Source organism: Thermobia domestica, chromosome 7 (genome assembly GCF_964235325.1).
Source record: "Thermobia domestica chromosome 7, izTheDome1.hap1.1, whole genome shotgun sequence".
Taxonomy (NCBI): domain Eukaryota; kingdom Metazoa; phylum Arthropoda; class Insecta; order Zygentoma; family Lepismatidae; genus Thermobia; species Thermobia domestica.
This window is the reverse complement of record NC_137460.1, coordinates 11075822-11096172: the sequence shown is the minus strand read 5'-3', so window position 1 is coordinate 11096172 and position 20351 is coordinate 11075822. Positions and strand designations below refer to the sequence as shown.

The following is a 20351-nucleotide window of genomic DNA, read 5'->3' as shown; positions in this document are numbered from 1 at the left end:
CTCAAGGTTATCCAATGAAAAATTTAAAAATTCATATAGCCAACACTCCAAATTTTGAGCTGTAAAATGAGTTAAATGTACTGTAGATTTAAAAATATAAGCTTTATAATTATTCTTTGTATTTGATCAATGTTGAAACTGTGGCCACAAGTTATTATAAATAAATATTTAACGTGCTTATAATTATAAATACTGTACATGCGGAAAATAAGCAAATACTTTTGCTTTTTCAACAACTTACGTAATTATATTTACAAAAATAAAATAAAATAAAATAAAATATCTCAATAAGACTATGTGCAATATTTTACGTGCATAATTACTTGTACTTTTAAAAGCTTACTAGTAACTTCAAAGATCAGAAACTTTGAGAGTGAAACGAAGTTCATATTGTAATCTCAAGAAAATGTAATTTGCAATTACAATCAGAAACAAAAAGTTATTTTTTTTTCCAAATTCTTGAAATACTTTCATGCAATTAATAAAGAACCAAGAAAAACAGTTATACATAACTTTTAATCAATAAATAGAAGAACTAACTTAAAAAGTACTAAATATGAGTATGTTGTACTAAGTATTAATATTGCTATAGATAATTTGTGTCCATGTACATGATTAAAGCATTTAAAAGGGGAAAATATGTACAATGGTGAATGAAACGTACACATTATATTCTTATAAAGAAAGTTAAGGATTGAGTTTTAATCGTAGAATTTTAATCTACTCGAGATACGAACTAAACCTGGATAGAAAAAAAATGGACGCTGATTTAACAATTTTTAAAACGCAATTGGAGATAATAATATTAGTATTGAGAGACTTTTTTTTTTACCTCAAGTAGTTAATCTTTTTTTATTATTAATGTCTTACTTATTTCATCTCTCTCTCTCTTAATAACAAACAAATAAAAAATCTTAATCATTAATTTAAAAAATTTAAGTCATTAATGTATAAATTGCTAATCGGGAGTCCTAATTACTTTCTACACTTCCACTAAATCAAGAGCCACATTAAACAAAACAGAGTTCAAGAATCGTTACAGACGTGAAATATTAATTAACGCCCTTATGCATATATATGTTATATTATGAAACTACAGCCTGTATGTAGCTAAATATTAAATTTATACATAAGAAAAGAGGTTGAGTTTAATTAGCAGTTATTTATATTTACAACATCTACTCATTACTCATATTAATCATATTTAGAGCATAGAATTTGTTCTTTTTGAACTATGATATCGGAAAAGTGACCTTCTTCTCAGCGGGAGAAGACACTTTTTATCGTATCATCTTTCGAATAGAACAAATTCTACACAGTAAATACGAATAAACAAGTAATAAGTTGATATTCTAAATATGACCAATTGTTAATATTCGTTTGTGTGTGTGTATGTGTGTTGTAATCTATTCATATATTTATAATGTATTTAAGTAAAATCTAAGTTCTTGAAATATAATCATAATGTAATATGCGATCATTAATAGAGAAAAAAAATACTAATACCTTAAGTTTTACAGATATATTATTGAATCAAGAAAAGAGAAAATAACTAGATGGTATTAGTCTTTAAAAAAAAAAAAAAAAAAAAAAACGTATGATTTCGAGAGGCAAAATGTAGTTTTTCACAAAATTGAATGATCTAACATTGTAAATAATGTAAAAACATATATGTTGGTAAAGAGCTTTAACAACGTAAATGAGTACTACCTAAAAATATGTTTTCGAAATTAAATGTACTCTAGAATATTTAATAAAAAAATCAGTAGATGCCACGTAGATATGAGCATAAGATATATGAGAAAAGCAATAATTATTGTAATAAAATTTATTAAATATTGTTTATTATAAATATTGTTACGTGATAATACTGGATTGTTTGATTCTTTTTGAAAATTGTATTTTAATCGATAAAATAAGGTGTGATAATAATAATAATTATTATTAAGATTATATAAAAACTGTGAAGCTATCAAAAGTAATTTACTTTGTATGAATAACTTACCTGTTACCATACCAATTTAAAAAAATATCAACCCAAACATAAAACAATTTTCTCATCCCATTCGATGTGCAAAAAATGTTCCTAATGTTACTTTCAAATGTTAAAAGAAAAAAAGAATATGCCAATGTAATTACAGCAGTGCACCTCAAAAAAAATTATTGATCCATTCTCTTTTTATTTTATTCATGACATGACATGACATGAATGAACATTTCAATCAATGCAGAGTAATAATACAATGCTACTTTCGCATACAGCAACTAGTAAATTGAAATAGCTCGTAAGTAATATATATATATATATTTTTAAAAAAGTAATTTTCTTACTTGATACTAACGCATGTTAATTATGATTACTACGTCTTACATGATGCCAAAAGAGACAACATGCAAAAAATATATATAAAGTAATAAATTGCTAATGCTGTTGAAGATATTGCAATACAGCAAATAGAGTTGATTTACGTTTTATGGTAAAGTTAAACGGCACAGTATTAGAAGTAACCGTTTTTGATGATGTCAGAGTCCAAATATTACTTTCCAATGTTATACTGCATTTCCTGATCATAAGAAATGGAGACAGGAAAAGTAAAAATAAAAGGGCAAGGCATGAAACATAGCAGACGTGTTGTTTCAATATGGAGTCAATATTATAAAAAGGAGGTTTAGTCATAGGCATGCATGAAATTGGCGATTGAAATAACCAGGCAAGTGTCATGTGGTACAAAATTTTACAGCTACAAAAAAAGAGACAGACGACCACAAAGCAATTATTGAAACTAACAATACATAATGGATGAGAGGAGGGGGGGAAGTATTCTACTGGTCATATTTAACAATTTCCGTGCCGGAAGCTACAACATAATTCTTTCCTCAGTTAAGAGTTTCGGTTATTTAAACTATGACTGTAATTTCATTTCACACAGCTACACTTGGTATCAACTTTTTCTAGTTAAAAAATGATGTCTAACCTTTTAGGACATGTAAACCGCTAAGAATCAGTTACATTGTGATAAAAAAGAATTATACCTGAAACATCGTCTTCAAATTATTGTGAATTAATTACGCTTTTCAGACTCAACGCTTTTGTTTTGGTTAAATTCTCAGCATTATCAGTAGTTGATGGTACTAAGAGAAATTCAGAAAAAGTAGTGGCGGCTCTCAAGGGTATCCAGATCAGTAAATATTTAAATTTTATTGCTACAAAGTTCAGAAAATTTTACACAACTGCAGAAACCTGTATACAAGAATTAGTATACTAGTATATTACACCTTTCTCCTTAACTTCTAGCGATAGTTTAGCGATGTAACTTCCCTTAAGAGCCGCTACTGGGTTTATTCACAACTGTTTCAAGAGGACCATTTAGATACACTTCTTTTATTATTATTTTTTAAAATTTAATGCAATTTCATATTTATTAGCATTTGTTTGGTAAGAAAGCAATAGTTTTACATGTTTTTTTTCAAATGATATAAATACTTGTTTTTAACCAATCAAAGTCATGGCTGACTTTAACAAGGCTATTAGTACGCTTTTCGGCACGGAATGTGTTAAGTACCGACTATTTTGTTAGTTTTCATGAGAACAACCTGAGTGAATTAGTCAAATCCCTTACTAAAACGTGAAGAATGCTTTGAAGGTAATGGCAATTAAAGTACGATGACAAGAAAGAAGAAATAGAATTCTTATAACTTTTGAAATAACAAATGAGAAGTGAAAAATAACAGTATTATACTTCAACTTGAAAATAAAATATACTTCAACTAACGACTTGTGATATGAATAAAAACATAATATAATTACTTTTCTAGAGTCATAAATAAATCTTCAAGTAAAAACACCAAAAGTGAATACGACTTGTTGGGTTTAAGAGAATAATTGTGATAGTTCAGATAATTATTTTAAGATATCGTTAGTATACCGCTACGAAGTACTAAGAGGCCTGCCATGCTAAAAATAATACAAAATTTACCATTTTTCTTTTGATAATTTTTTCATAAGTGAAAGAAGATAATGAAATGCAACTTACAACAATCACAGATAATGTTGTTCTACAACAGAAAATAGAAACCTGAAGGATTTTCAGTGTTGCTAGAATAACAATTACTCCAAATCTAAGTTAAGGCACTAGAGGAACGAACTCAACTTTATTTGATTACGTATCATGTTGTTTTAATATCCTGTGAACTACTTTTTAAATAACATTATTATTTAATTTTAATAACTATATGTTAAAACTATTTTGTTTTATTACAAACTAAATACAACTATTATTTAAAAAATAGTTCACAGGATTACAAAACAACATGATAAGTAATCAAATGCAGTTGAGTTCGTTCTAGTCGCTGCCTTAACTTAGATTTTGGGGGGGAATTGTTATTCTGACAACACTGTAATTTTTATGGATGGCAACACTGAAAATTCTTGAGGTTTCTGTTTGTTTTCAACTAGTGAAGGCTCATTGTATATAAATTTAATAAATTTAATTGAGGATTTCTTCCAATGTGATAAAAACATATCCTAAATTTTTGATATAAAGCATTTCTGAACGTAGCTTATTTTCCAAATAATCTCAAACTGAATAGCAAGGCTCTATCAGATATTCAAAGAACCTCGTTTTATATTGATTTCACGCTTACAAGGAATAATATGTTAGTGCACATGTCATATTCTTGAAACTTTCAGAATTGAGAAAAGTATCTATTCAACTTGATGAGCTTTTGGCGGAAAATAATTGCTACAAGTGTAGTTTTCTGCTTATACAAAAATCCTCCTACTTACATAGTAATACCCATTCTATTAGCGAGTTTACATTTACACACCTATGTACGGATCATACATTTCGTCAACCTGCACCGAAGTACCTTCTAATCTTACAGCTTATACAATCTACTTAATTCTTTTTTTATATTTCGTAATTTATTTTCCAAACTTTACTATACTACAATATTACTCAAATTGCACATGGAAGCTTTGATACTTGAAGATGAAATAATTATATTCACGAATATTAATCTTACTGTAATGAACAAGCACAACAATTATTATTACATGTTGCTAGATATTATCTGTGCTAAATACAAAACAAAGTAGGCTACAATACATGTAGATCCTGTGAAACAAAATCTAATATTTGGAACAAGACCTTTAATTTCTCCCTTTATTTGATTTTCTCTCTATTTTTAAAAACTCAATTATAAGAACATTATTGTATGCGTTCGATGACACTCTTCTGAACTGGACCAAAATTTGCCTCACAGTAGATTTTTAAACGATTAGTACCCATGTTAAAATACAGAAAATACAGGGTGTTTCAAAATGAATATCGGGGAATAAGACTTTGTACTATTTATTATATTTAACGTACTATTATAAATAATACGTACATCAAATGAAAGAGCAACTCAAACAGTTTTTCTTACAAGTGTTCAATGTAAGCATCATTCATCACACGACACACATCGAGTCGATAGGCGAGTTCTTTCCAAACCTTGATCAGTGTGTTTGAAGTAATTGTTGTAACAGCTATTTTTTAATCCTCTTTCTTAAGTCGGATAGGTCAGCTGGTAGCGGAGACACATACACACGGTCCTTTATGAATCCCCAAAGGTAAAAATCGCATGGTATCAGATCTGGTGAACGTGGATGCCATGCGAAACAAGCTCTGTCATTCGACCGCTTGCGGTCAATCCAGCGATCAGGTATAACTTCGTTTAACCAATCGCGTACTTCGTTATGTCAGTGAGGCGGTGCGCCATCTTGCTGCCAAATAAAGTTCTCTGGTATCTGCCAATCGAGGAAAGAGCCATAGTTGTAGCGTAGCAAGAAAAGAAACACTAGTTACAGTTGTTTCATCATTTTCTGCTTATTAGTCGCCATCTTTGTTATTAATACTTTCTAACGGCAGACAGAGAAGCAGTGCATGGGCATGTATGCGTACAAACTGTTTGAGTTGTTCTTTCGTTTGATGTACTACTTATAATTTCATGTTAATTGTAATAAATATTACAAAGCCGATATTCACTACGAAACACCCTATATTGTGGTGTGCAGACAATTAGTTCCTGAGTTATCGGTCACCGAATTTAAATTATGTAGCGATGAAACTCATTGAATCTTGACCAAGGGACATATTATAGAACACAAACCTTTAGTTTCCGAGTTATTAGCCAGAGAAATTGGATTTAGACTCAAAACAATTCACTAAAACACGATTGATGACACTCATCTGATTTTGACCAAAATTGGTATGGTAATAGAGCTTGACAAAATTAATATGCATATGTAATAATAAGGTGTGCAGGTTCTTGATTTACCAGTTTTGTCTAACAAAATAGGGTTTTGGACTTTCTTTTTTTTTTAAGTCTAAAGCTCAACTCCGATGGCCAATAAGTCTAGAATATGCGTAACATATTTCATAATAAAGATTTTCTGGTTTACTTTCGCAGATGGTGACCTCGAAATAGAAAGTTTACGTGAAAATGAACAGAATCAGATGAAATGTCACCATGAGAATAAGAATAAAAGTGAAGGATGGTATTTAGTATCTCCCCCAACTCGTTTCATGTTTCCTTTTGTGTAAATTGAGATAAAGGTAGAAAACAACGAGCCTTGTGGGGCTTCTAACCCCTTTCGCTCTCTCGGCTATATTTTGTAAAGGAGAAACTAAAAGATACCCGAAGTGATTGGTCATCAATAAAGAAAGAACAAATAAGTAGTTTTACAACGTTGAAAAGAGGCTCATGTGGGTCTTATCCGAGGCCGCCATCTGCAGCAGTTCAGCCAGATTTGTTAAAAGTCAATGAGAACAGATTTTTTCTGCTTCAGGGAGCTTTCTAATAACTACTTAGCACATTTAATGATGATAAAATTCAACAATTACTTTTCTATATATGTACTAATAGATTTAGTTTAGTGTATTTGTAAATAAATTTAGCATAAGTATCAATATTAAAAACTACCTTTCCAGAATAGACCATAACAGAGATATACCATATATATCTCTGCATACAAAATATTGATATGCAAAACTCAAGACCATACATTTTAATATAAAAATAGTTTACCTCAACTCTTTTTAATTTTCACTACATGTATATTGATATTTAATTACATATATTTTAAAAATCTCATCGACACACTCATTCTCAAATGATTATCCATTATCTTAAGGAGTAGAACAAGATGTTACAAGATTTTTTTTTGTTTAAAACGTGACATCGAACGAAGAAACACGCCGAAACGTAAGATACAAGGCAGAGCACCTCCACAAGTGATTTATAAGAAGTTAAAAAGGATGTAACAATCTTTAAAGTGTTATAAAATTGTAAATAAATAAATAAATAAATAAATAAACACTAGACAAAAACTACTTAATGTAAATAATAATATTAATAATAACTTTGCAACTCAATTAGTATTTGTAGTTAATACTTATTTATTTATGATAACTTTTACGTTTTGACCTTTCCTTCTGGAGCATGACAATAAAATAAACTTGATTGTGTGTAGGTAATATTATATACTGTGTGTTTCAAAACAACACCGACAACTTTTGGGACCACCAAGGAGGGTGCCATTTTTAGAACACCATAATATCAGGGAAATATTAAATCAGAAAGAATAGGATTAAGATTCGATTTGCAAAACTTACTATTACACTGACATTAAGATAATATGGCTACACAAATAAGACAAAATAATTAGATGTTGAGTCTCTTCAACGTCAAATATGCATATAACATTCCAGTGTAACGCAGTGTAACTTGAAATATTTTATGCTATCCTTGTTTACTTCTAATACAAGAAACTCTTTAATGGTTATCGTTTTTCACTGCATTAACACTATTGCACGTTACGTTAAACATATTAGAATTTTTATCCATAATCTATTCTAATAAAGTAACATTGAAATTAAAATTAGGTTATTTAAAATCAGATTCGACTGCTCAGTTGAATTAGGTTACCTTTCGAAGATCGCAAAGCTTATATGTAAGAAATCGAATTATTTTCGACTTTTTCTGAGTATCTTCTCCGTTTTAGGAAAAAAAGTGATAACTAAATGTTGTAAATAATCGACAATATTTCCGTAAACAATTTGGTTTCTTTATATCATAAGAAATAAAAGTTCCTTATATTGCAAGAACATTAATTGCTGAGCGCAATATAGTATTCGAAAGATGTAGGAAATATTAATTAGTGTTTGAATACGTAAATAGTAATTCCTAATCTATTCTTTCACTTCAGTTTCATAATTTCTGATTTATTCTATTTGCTTTAGGGGAAAGAACTATTCAACGTAAATAGCAAGATTTAGCTAACCTCCGATCTACAATTAGGTGAATGGAAAATCCTACCTTTGAACAGGATACTTAGAGTAGAGAAGATTTATAGAAAGACAAGATAAATTAGGGGAAGAAACAATATCAGAGAAGTGTCAACGGTAGTTCCGGATGTAAAAGTGGTTCCGGGTGTTAATCCCCACGGCATTAACAAGATATTATGAAAAATAAATACTTACAAGATATACATATGTATAAAAACATCCTGAAACTATGTGGACTTGGTAGGTTGAAACTCTCTCTAGTGAAATTATATGTATATCGTTGTAGAACGGAGAATATAATTCTTGATCTAAATAATTTTTCCTTATCTTACTTATTCTTGAAGAGGTTTACCGCACGTAAGCGAATATACGGATTATTGAATTAAATCATGATATTTGAGGTGCAAAATTCAGCTGAAAATATACGATCAGTTCTTTTATGTGAATAATTTGTGTGATAAACTTACTAGGGGCAGTCAAAATGTTCCCGGAATTTCGTTGTAACTATACGACGGCTGAACTTCGGAACATATCAAAACGGTACTTTCAACGTTGTTTTCAGCAATAGCAGGAGCGGTGGAACAAGTGTGTGTGTTCTCAAGGAGCCTATTTTAAAGGCGATTAAATGAAAGTGTTCTCAAGGAGCCTATTTTGAAGGCGATTAAGTGAATGTGTACCTATATTGTGGTAAGAAATAGTTACCACGAAATTCCGGGTACTTTTCGACTGCCCCTCTTATTATCAAATTATAAACTGCAATCTAATCACGTTTCGAGCTTTAGAATACTATAACTTCTACAACTCTAGTACTATATTCACTTTGTATAAAATTAGAAATTGTGACAAGTTGAAGTTAGTATGTTAAAAGTAGTTGTTATCGGAATAAAAGAGTTTTTAGCAATAAATAACTTAGTTTTCAAGTAAGTTATTACAATATACTAATGATCCAATTGGTATAAACATGAAAGTTCATCGTATAGATTTATAATACAATAGAGCTGATGAAGTAATGGATAAAGTTTCTGAAATAATATTATTTCGTGAATACGTATTCAATAATTGCTAGTAAACTTCCGGTATGAAGGAAACACTAGTAAAACGTAATTACTTCAAGTCTATCTTTATGTAGATATACAGTACTAAATTTGATGAAGCCACATTGGACACACTAATACTAAGGTTTGCGGGACTATTTTATAACCACTTGCAAAACAATGTACTCTTCGACAATTAACTGTTTCGAACTTGTTACCAACTTAAAATGCAGAGACAATATAGAACTGTATGATAACTATGTAATAATATAATATGAGCATATTACGTTATTACTCAGACACAAGAAAGGATAAAAAATATCTGAACAGAACTAACAACACCATAATACATAACTCTTCTAAGCATAATGACCGATCGCCTTTCAACTATTGTTACGTATAGGCTAAAACAATATGCTCAAAGAAAAGAAGTCAAAGGTACATAACCATTTCAATGTTAAACAATTAAGAAAATTTAGGTCACTAGAAAGTAATTAATCTGAGATATCTTTTTATTCAGTAATCTTGTTACCTATGTTCACTTACGACATGCATTTTTTTTTTTTTAAATTTCAGTTCTTTTATACGAAGTACAAGCAAAGAATAGAAATACAAAATGAATGCTCAATTAGGGTCACTAGAAACAATTATCTTTAAACAGATGGGCCAAGTTACAGTCACTTCTAATGTCTCAAGGGGATTTCGAATTCAAACATCCATCGTTAATTAACAGTATAATAACATATTAATTACCAGTTCCATTCTTAAGCATTCATTGTAGCAACAAACTTAAAAGATTTACTTACATAACAAAGTAGTCATTTACACATCACAGAAAGTGCATTTAAGAGCCTGACTTGCTAAAAATAATACAATAATGTACCATTTTTCTTTTGCTTGTTTTTCATAAGTGAAAGGAGATAATGAAATATAACTTACCACAATCATAAATAATGTTCTTCTACAATAGAATATATAATCCTGAAGAATTTTCAATGTTATCATCCATAGAAATTACAGTGTGGCCAGAATAACATTTCCCCAAAAATTTAAGTTAAAGCAGCGACTAGAGGAACGAACTCAACTGCATTTGAGGGGGCGCGGTGGCTCAGTGGTAGAGCGTTCACCTCTGGTGCTTGGGGTCCCGAGTTCGATACCGGCCCCCGCCAAGTGAACTTTGTGGTGGACAAACATCATGCTCGTGGGTTTTCTCGAGGTTCTCCCATTTCCTCCCACTTCCTTCCTTCCTCATTGCTCATCATCACCGTCTCCTTTAGCCTAACCGGCATAAACGTGGGACGTAAAGCTTAAAGATTTCATTTCATTTTTCAACTGCATTTGATTAAGTATCATATTGTTTTGTTATCCTGTGAACTACTTTTAAAATATTATTTAATTGTAATAACTGTATGCTAAAACTATTTTGTTTATTACAAACTAAATACAACTATTATTTAAAAAGTAGTCCACAAGATTCCAAGATAACATGATACGTAATCAAATGCAGTTGAGTTCGTTCCTCTAGCCGTTGCCTTAACTTAAGATTTTAGAGGAAATGTTATTCTGACAACACTGTAATTTCTATGGATAGCAACACTGAAAATTCTTCAGGTTCAAATTTTCTGTTGTATAAGTTGCATTTCATTATCTCTTTTCACTTATGAGAAACAAGCAAAAGAAAAATGGTAAATTTTGTGTTATTTTTAGTAAATCAGGCTCTTAAGTATGAAAGGTAAATCCGAAGTAATAGCTGCAAAAACTATGAATTTTAAAATAAAAATGAAACTTTTTTCAGTACAATTATTCTGTTTTTAGCATAGTTTTTACAAAATGTTACATTAGCGTAATATTTACTTTCAGAAATATATTGATAATATTAATATTCAGCTTTTGATATTACTTTTTATACTTTTGATAATACTTTTACTAAGCAATTGTAATTGGAATGACAGAACAAGGGAGAGCAGGTGATTAGTTTTCAGTAACTATAAATATTTTATGATGATCTTAATGAGAGACGTGATGTAACATATTACAAAGCATTTCTATACTACACAGTAGATTTCTTTTTTAAGAAAGATATATGTATTATAATTTATTTTATAACTAAATCTGGCAGAAAAGTAAAAGTATAGAAATCTAAATGTATATACTTATAGGTTCGTTGAGAAAGATATAAGTTCTCCCAATATTTCTACATTCCAGTTACGAATACATCTCCTAATGTTTCGTGTGTTGTACTGAACAAAGTAAAAACACGGACATTACGAAAGAGTACAGGAAAACAAGAAGTGTTCAGAATGTGAACATGGAGAAGAAGGAAGAAATTTATTTGGGTTGAATGGAAAACCAAGAAATGTGTGTTTTGGAATAGAACGACTACAGGGAAAAAATATAATAATATTCGAAATAAGTAACAAGTAGAGCACGTGTACACTACTTAAAGGAGTTTGGTAGAATAGCGTGATATTTTTTCAGTTAATATTGAAATCAGAAATGGACTCAATTCTCCTAGGAAACGAAAAGAAGCGTATCTTAATTCTCTTTAGGTAACGAACACATATAGAACTCCATTATGTCATTTTCGAATTAAGTTTTGTGAATTTCGATGTAGTAAAAATGTCATGATAATCCAAGACAAAAATGTATTATTGGATTCATTCTCGATCTTATAAAACAGAAATAAGGCAAAATGCTAAGAAAGAGTATGTCGAAAATTCGAAAATTAAAAATACCTGGCTGCCTAAACATTTGAGGGGGAAAAACATCTACAAATTTTATACTGTTCTCAAGCATCTCATGGAATCTAGCGAAATATTTTAAACAATTAATATTCCATATTTTAGGTTCACATTTAAACATTGTTGTTAAAATACTCCAAATTACGTTATGGAAGATCTAGATTTAAAAAATGATATGTTATAACTGTAAATATGTGCTTGCAGGTTTGTTGATCTTTTCCGTATATTTCATGCGATTATCCTGTGAGAATCTTCGAGTGTGTAAGAGAAAAATTTCCAAATGGAAGTTTAGAATTCCATAGAAAACACCCCAGCTAAAGTATACAATCAGAATGCTAAACATAAGTAGAATTTGAAATAAATAATTTGAAATAAATAATAAGTAGAATTTAAATCACACTTCTGTTTAGTATTTCGGATATTTAATTGGTGTCTGTTTTTGTAAAAATCCTTTAACTTTCTTTAAAACAACTATTTTGTTTTGTTAAAGATGACAGGGTGGGCGAGTGAAATATTAGGTACAACTTAGTTTGCTTGATGAAACTTTAGATATGTTTTTTCCGTATAGTATCTTTCATAATACTTATTTTAAGAAAAAATATGAACATCTTTAGTAATAGTTTTACACTCTTGATTTCTTTGATGAAACTCTAATTACAAGAGATTTTTTTCCTTAAATTATTGAGATATGTATATGTGCCATCCTTGGGAATTTATTTTAAATTCAGCCCTTGTAATAAAGATTGTTTCCTTGTATTTCAAATGTTAAGAAGACTATTTTCTAAAATGTTGATATTGCATGTGGTTGCTTTTGGGTTCCCTAATAACGTTTAAAAAAAATTACGAAATTGACCTTAAATTCAGCCCTTGTAATAATTATTGTTCCATGCACTTTTCAAGTACTGATGCAACTTTCAAAATGTTGATATTGTGTGGTTGCTTTTGGGTATACTATTAACATTTAAAAAAAATTTGGAAACATAGAGACAATTCTTAACTGTTTGAAATAATATATTTTTTAGCAGATTTTCAACATTTAAAAATATTATATGATCAATGTAGAAAATAGCATATTTCTTCCCTCTCTAACTGGGAATTCAATGAAATTTAATGAGTGAAAATTAAAAGATTGAAACAGGAATGAAACCCGGGTCTCGGCTTACTGTACTGCCGAATAACGTACCGAAACGGTACGCTAAAGACCTAGTTTTTTTTTTAAGTTTAGTTATTCATTTTTCAATGTTTTTAATTTTATTTAAAAATATTTTTGTCTACTTACAAACTTTATTATCCACTTTAGTCAATGCTTTCTGTTTTCTTGGTAGCAACATAGTTAAATAAAAACGGTTATTAGACTGTTTCTAAACATAGATTGTACAATTGTATTCATAAGAGGCAGTTCTATAAAAGATTTCTTTTTGTAAAATCATCTGAATTAATTTTACCAATGAAAATATAGCATTCACTTTCTAAAATGAATCATAGAATCTATAATTTACGAAAAACTATACAGAAATTGATCTAAAATATTGATCAAACATACGAAAAAGAAATATTTTTTGACGAAGATTTCTTTTGGATACGATACATAACTAATTAAAAGCAATATTAGGGAAATATTACTGTCGTAGTACACTTACAAAATGTACATTTGAACAGAATTTTCTGCTATTATTGAAAAGTATAATCAAATGGTTAGAGAGCTTTATTTTTGTGAGAGATCCTGGGTTTCTAACTCGAAATCAGAATAAACAATTCCTATTCCGACTAAATACATTTTTTTAAGTAAGTCTTGATAATCTAATAGCTGTCAGCGAAAATTCGGCATTAATATGATTTTTTAAAAACATCTTTAATCATTTGGAGTTACTAAGGGAGCACATTTTGAGTTTATAGACTGTAAAGTACTTTAATTTATTAGATATAGACACATAATTATCACAGCTAACTAGATTGATACAAATTAGTTGGAACACTCTTTTCTGTTAATTTTTCACCATCTAGTGGTATGCCAAAAGCTTATGTATTGGAAAAGAAAACTTCCATTTTTTTTTTTTTTTTTTGTATAGTTTACTCTTTCTGACAATGTCTTTAGTAAGTTGAAAAAAAATCTAATTTTAAAGAGGGAAAAAAACTAAGTCGAAAATTGCTAATGTGTGTAGAAGTTATTGATCATATACCACAAACACGAACACACAAAATATATCATGGTATATCGTCATCGTTCAGGCACAAGTCATTAAGTCCAGAAACATACGGATGGAGCATGTCATTCTTCCAGTACGACGACGATATACAGGGTGTGAAATATACGACGTTCTGATACATATTTATGAGGCTAGATGTAGCAGATGGCATTGTAACGTTAAAGCTAACCACGCTTAGCATCACAATTTCATCTACTACATCAAGCCTGACAAGGTTAAAACGTCGTGTATTTCACCTTGTGAATCGTCATCGTACTGGAAGAGATACTTAACTCTATTCGTATGTTTTTGGAGTTAGTGACTTCTACCTGAACGCAGACGATATTGATTATAATATGTCAAAATTTTCGCGTGTTAAAACGTCATAACTATTCTACACTGAAATTTTAATAAAAACATACCTAGTACATTTCTTAATAACAGTCCAATTTTGAGTTTTATAAACTGTTTCGATTATCCTTTATCTACCTACAAATAGGTGACAGAAATTACCCAACCAATTACATGATTACATAAAATTTTAGAGAATCTTTTACAGTAGTTTGAAAGACATGCAAAGTTTTTTTTTCTAAATCTTAAAATTAAGAAATATTGAATCTACTAAAGGCTACTACAATACTTAGTTAATAATGTGATTATATTTAGAACTTGTAATTTATCTGAACAAAGTTAAATTCTAGTTCATTACAATTTATGTAAGGCAAATTGTAACATTCATTGCTTTTAATTAATTACTCTTCTACACCATTATAATTAATATACATCATTACGGCATACGTAATGTTAAGAACTAAATTAGCCTTGTATCCAACTTACAAATACTTTTTCCTATAGAAATTAACACATTGACACCTCGGAGTGAAACATTGTAAGAAATTTCGTTCCATATATACTAGCAGATTCTCTTTGATTCGAACTTGGATAGATGTAACAAAAATTCAAATTAACTGTATTGAAAACTGCATTTGAAAACAATGGGAAATGTCGAGAGTAATTTGAACTTTTGGATCTGCTAGATAATTTGAAGTAATTAGGTACAATAATTTTCAGTGTTGAACACATTTCAAACAGAAGAATGCAGTTTCGACTGGTTTTCAGTTATCCATTGGCAGCCGTAGAGAAAAAGTGACACAAAAACACACTCCATCTGATGATAAAGACGGGAAATAGGCGATGAAATAAAGAAAGAGCGAGTGCAAACGACTTTTGAATTTTACTAAATGATTGAAAATTTAAGATGATTTATTGAATGTCAATTAAATGTTATTAATGATATGTTTAATTCAATAAAAGAAATTGAATACTTTGTTGACATATAAAATAAAGAAAAGCAAAACAAAGCAAACGAAGATAACTACAATAATTTCTTTAAGTGAGAAAACATGATTAAGATTGTTAACTTCTGTATCTGGTTTTGTGTGTTAATTTAGTGTATGTACTACCGTACTCAAATGTGTTTCCATGGTTACCTTGAAGCTTAATTTATGTATGGCAAATATCGTTTGTTTGTTTGTTTGCCATATTCGATCACGCAAATACAGGGCAAATGAAAATGATGGACCTGATTTCAAAAAATTCATTTTGTGAAATCTAAGGAACATATGTTATTTTGAGACCTGTGCTAAGAAAGGTACACTATCCAAGTTTTCTTCAAACGTATCACAAAGTGATCTACGGGAGCACCTCGCCTAACAAGGCACACATCAAACCCATAGTCTACCTCCTGCTAAACCTTTTGTAGCATGTTCGGGTCAATATGAACAATGGTTGTTGTGATGCGATCACGCAGGTCATTCAATGTTGTTCAAAGTGGTGGTATATAAACATGATTCTTTATAAAACCTCACATGAAGAAAGCACATGGAGTCAACTCATGTGCACACTAATAATGACTTTTACATGATAATAAAGAACATAGAAAAATCACTGTTTTCCATTCAACCCCATTTTCCTTAACCAGCTTGCTGCTAACTCTTAACAGTAGAAAGTGGAAACACTGCTTGGAAACTAAGCTTTGAAAATTAACCTTTCGTAGCCCATGCCTCACAATAACATATGCTTATTACATTTCACGACTAAATTTCTGAAATCGGGTCCATCATTTTGACTTCCTCTGTATACTGCCTTAAAGGTAATATATTGTGTATTTTTTTTAGGTACAGTAGTTTTTTTTTTACTTGATTTTATGCACGTTTATGTACATAATTTTTTGTACCCCCTTGGATTTCGAATTAAAAAGAGTCTGCTATATATATATATATATGTAAGTTCAATTTTAAATAGCTATTTTCCATTGCTTTGATTTATTGAGTACATGGCAAGGTACATTACAATTAACAATTAGTTCCATGCTGAAGATTACACTTCATAAAGTTAATTTAAAAAGCCCGTTTTTCCTAAGTTGCCTTAAGCTGAATTTAAAAAAAAGATCTATTGATCAATAGGTGGCAGCACATTTTCCTTATCTTTCCAATATATTTTGCCCGGTGCTACAATATACGCAACAATTAAATCAAATTGAAACTTTGCATAATAATAATTTGAATCAATAATAAGGGAATAAACCGTGCACTTTGTGATATTTTGATTCTTTCATTGTTGAAAAATATTTTTTTTAATTATTGGAAAAATATTTCTGAAGAGTACAATTATGTGTTCCCTATCAGTGAATGAAATAAAATACTTAATAGTTGCACAAATATATTCTCTGATTATTTATTCAACTAGTCTTTAAACAAAGTTTAAATGTTCATCTGTCGAATTTGGTTAAATGGTTGTGAATATTGCGGGTTCTTACATAATATATTGATATGTGCTGACATCTATTGGCAATAGTCGAATTTTACACTTACGTTAAGATACAACAACACTTTCGGCAGACATTTTCAGCAGAAAGTGATTATTGTTTAACATGGAACGAAGCTATTTTTTTAAACAGGGCAATCAAACTTTTTTTTTTACAAATGATTACAATAGAGACACATATTCAATGTATCCATCAGACGATAGCATAATTTTATAATATTTATCTATTATCTATTATGTTTACTTCAAATTTTGCAAGAAATTTTGCAGGAATTCCTTATGTATTTACTAAACATATTTATAAATTCGAAGTGGACAATGTGAGTCTACAGATTATAAATATTACTACGTCACTATTAGAAATATGTGTATCACTATTAGAAGTATGTATGTCACTGTTAGAAGAACGTGTGTCACTATTAGAAGTATGTATATTACTATTAGAAGTATGTATATCACTATTAGAAGTATTTGTGTCACTATTAGAAGTATTTGTGTCACTATTAGAAGTATGTATATCACTATTAGAAGTACGTATGTTACTATTAGAAGTACATATATCACTGTTAAGAGATTACAAACAATAATATATACCAACTATTAGTTAACAGTATTCTTTTTATACAAAGTGAACCTGAAAGATGTGCAGAAACTCCGGGAGGTGATTCGTGACATCAAAAGAAGACAAAAGGTCCTCTTGCATATTGTCGAATCCCGTGTCGTGTACGCTGCGCACATCTTTCTGTTCCACTCCAATTGTCAGGATCAGAGTTTCGATTCCAAATAGACATTCCTGTCACTTGTACATGACGCGGATTTCAACGACATACAAGAAAACTTTTTATCTTCTTTTGATCTCACGAATTCCCACCCAGAGTTTCTGCACTCTTTTCAGGTTCATCCTGTATGTATACAGTATATAAATAAGTAAACAAATTATTCCAGAAGAACTATTATTGACAACAAAAGACATATTTTTGAGCGCCTAAAAAATTCATTTCTCTTGATTTTTACATACAACACATAAAAATAATCTACTATATAGACTGTAAATTCTGGTTCTTGTTACAATAGCTAACTACCAACCGGTAAAATATTGTTAAATGGATACACAAAACAGAATTATACCAGAATCCGCTTTATATTTTATTTATACAGCCATAACTATCACTATGACAATATCCAGGATAGTAACAACATATTCGCTATCTTCTTTCTTCTTCTTGGGCTACTGAATAAAAATGAAGCGTTTCTGTCGATAGGCATACAAGTTCTCGTTGTAGAGTTTACCATAAAACATGTTATTTTCTTTAGCACGATGTCATCTAACTATTAATATAAATTTAACCTTTGCACAAAGATCAAAGACTCATAAATGAACCAATAAGTACGCGTTATAATAGAGGAGAAAATGACAGACGGGAGTGTAATTGGAAGGGGAATTATGCTGTCTCTCTCCAACATGATTTAATGTCTATCTAGAAGAGATAGGAAAGAAAGAGCCTACAAAATGGAGACGGCATTTCAGTAGAAGGTAGAATGATTAGGTGTATACGGTTTGCAGATGATATGGCGTTTGTTGCAGAATCCGAAGAGAAACTCAATAAGATGTTAGAAAACGTAAAGAAGGGTTGTGAAGAATATGGGATGAAAATAAATGTTAGAAAGACAAAAAAACATGATGATTAGAACAAAGGAGGCGGTGTCAAATGTAGAAGTAGGAGGGGAGAAAATAAAACAGGTGACTAGTTTTCGATACCTGGGTTATATTATTAATGTTGATATGAAGTGTGAATGTGAAATAAAAGCAAGAATAGGAATGTCGAAAGAAGCCTTTAGGAGAAAGAAAAGATTATTTTGTGGAACTTTGAATAAAGAGTTGAGAAAAGGACTTACAAAATGCTTCGTGTGGAGTATTGTGCTGTATGGGTCAGAAACATGGACATTACGCACAGATGATGAAAAACGACTGGAAGTTTTCGAAATGTGGGTGTGGAGAAGAATGGAGATAATTAGCTGGGTCGAGCGGAAAACAGAATGAGAGGGTGTTAAAAATGTTGGGGGAGAAAATAACAATTTTAGATATTATTAAGAAGGGGGAGAGAAAGTGGTTTGAACACTGGGTAAGAAGAGACTGTATTATGGGTTACGTACTAGAGGGTGTGATAGCAGGAAAGAGAGGGAGAAGGAAACTACAATAAATAGACGATATCAAAACAGAGAAATCATATGTGAAGACGAAGAGGTTAGCGGAAGACCGTGGAACACAGCTTCTCAGTTGCAGAAAGTGTCCTTCCCAATAATGGCAGAATACCTATGATGATGATGATGATGATGACAACATAATAGATAAACAGAAATTAAAGTCTAAGAGTTAATAGTAATTTTGGACTTTATCTCATTAACCATATTCTGTACTGTCATCTTACTAGAGTCTAATAAAAAGCTTAATAAATATATATTTCAGTAATAGTTTCAACCTAGTAATTTTCGTGGTTACTATACTGGCATAATTTCTCTCGATCTTTTCAAGAACTACTCATGAAGATTTACGCTCACCCATATCATTTTGTACATCTCAGTAGGATCTATCAATGGTTATTGTATGTATCATCTTTGTACTTTTTTTTTATGTTCAATTATACTATAATAATAATTTTGTACAATACCATCATCTGGTAAATATGTTGAACAAACTCTGTTATAGGTTTTAGCAAATATTATTTGTTTTATAGATACTAACAAATTCTTCAATAACTGGGAACCTTTATCGGAAAAAACATTTAAGTAAAAAGTTATTTTGATGATGAATTACGTAAAATAAATAATACATTCCCAAATAGAATCACTATTATATGAAGACAGCGAAACATTATGTCACGTTTTGGCCATTTTCTGATTTTTTGTCCCAGAGTTGGTCACACCGGAAAAGTTAATAATGGTTTCATTAACAGTTTCCTATTTAGAGTATCTAAATTATGGATGAGTCAAAATATCAAATAATACTTTCGACAAAGTGGATACTTTCAAATATCTAGGATCAATATTAACAGACAAAAGTCAGATCCATGAAGAAATTTAATGTCGACTGAAAGCAAGAAATTCGTGTTATTATTCAGTTCAAAATCTTTTGTCGTCGCGAATTCTGTCGAGTAATTTGAAGTTTAAAATATATAAAACGATAATTGTACCCGTTGTGCTGTATGATTGCGAAACATGATCGCTTATTCTGAA

The 20351-nt window shown here is 30.2% G+C and overlaps 1 protein-coding gene across 15 annotated transcripts in view; it reads right to left on the bottom strand.

The window, feature by feature from the left end:
• Positions 1-20351, bottom strand: part of cac (calcium voltage-gated channel subunit cacophony) — a 1271727-nt gene that overhangs the window by 104814 nt on the left and 1146562 nt on the right. The gene's annotated exons all lie outside the window — the stretch shown is intronic.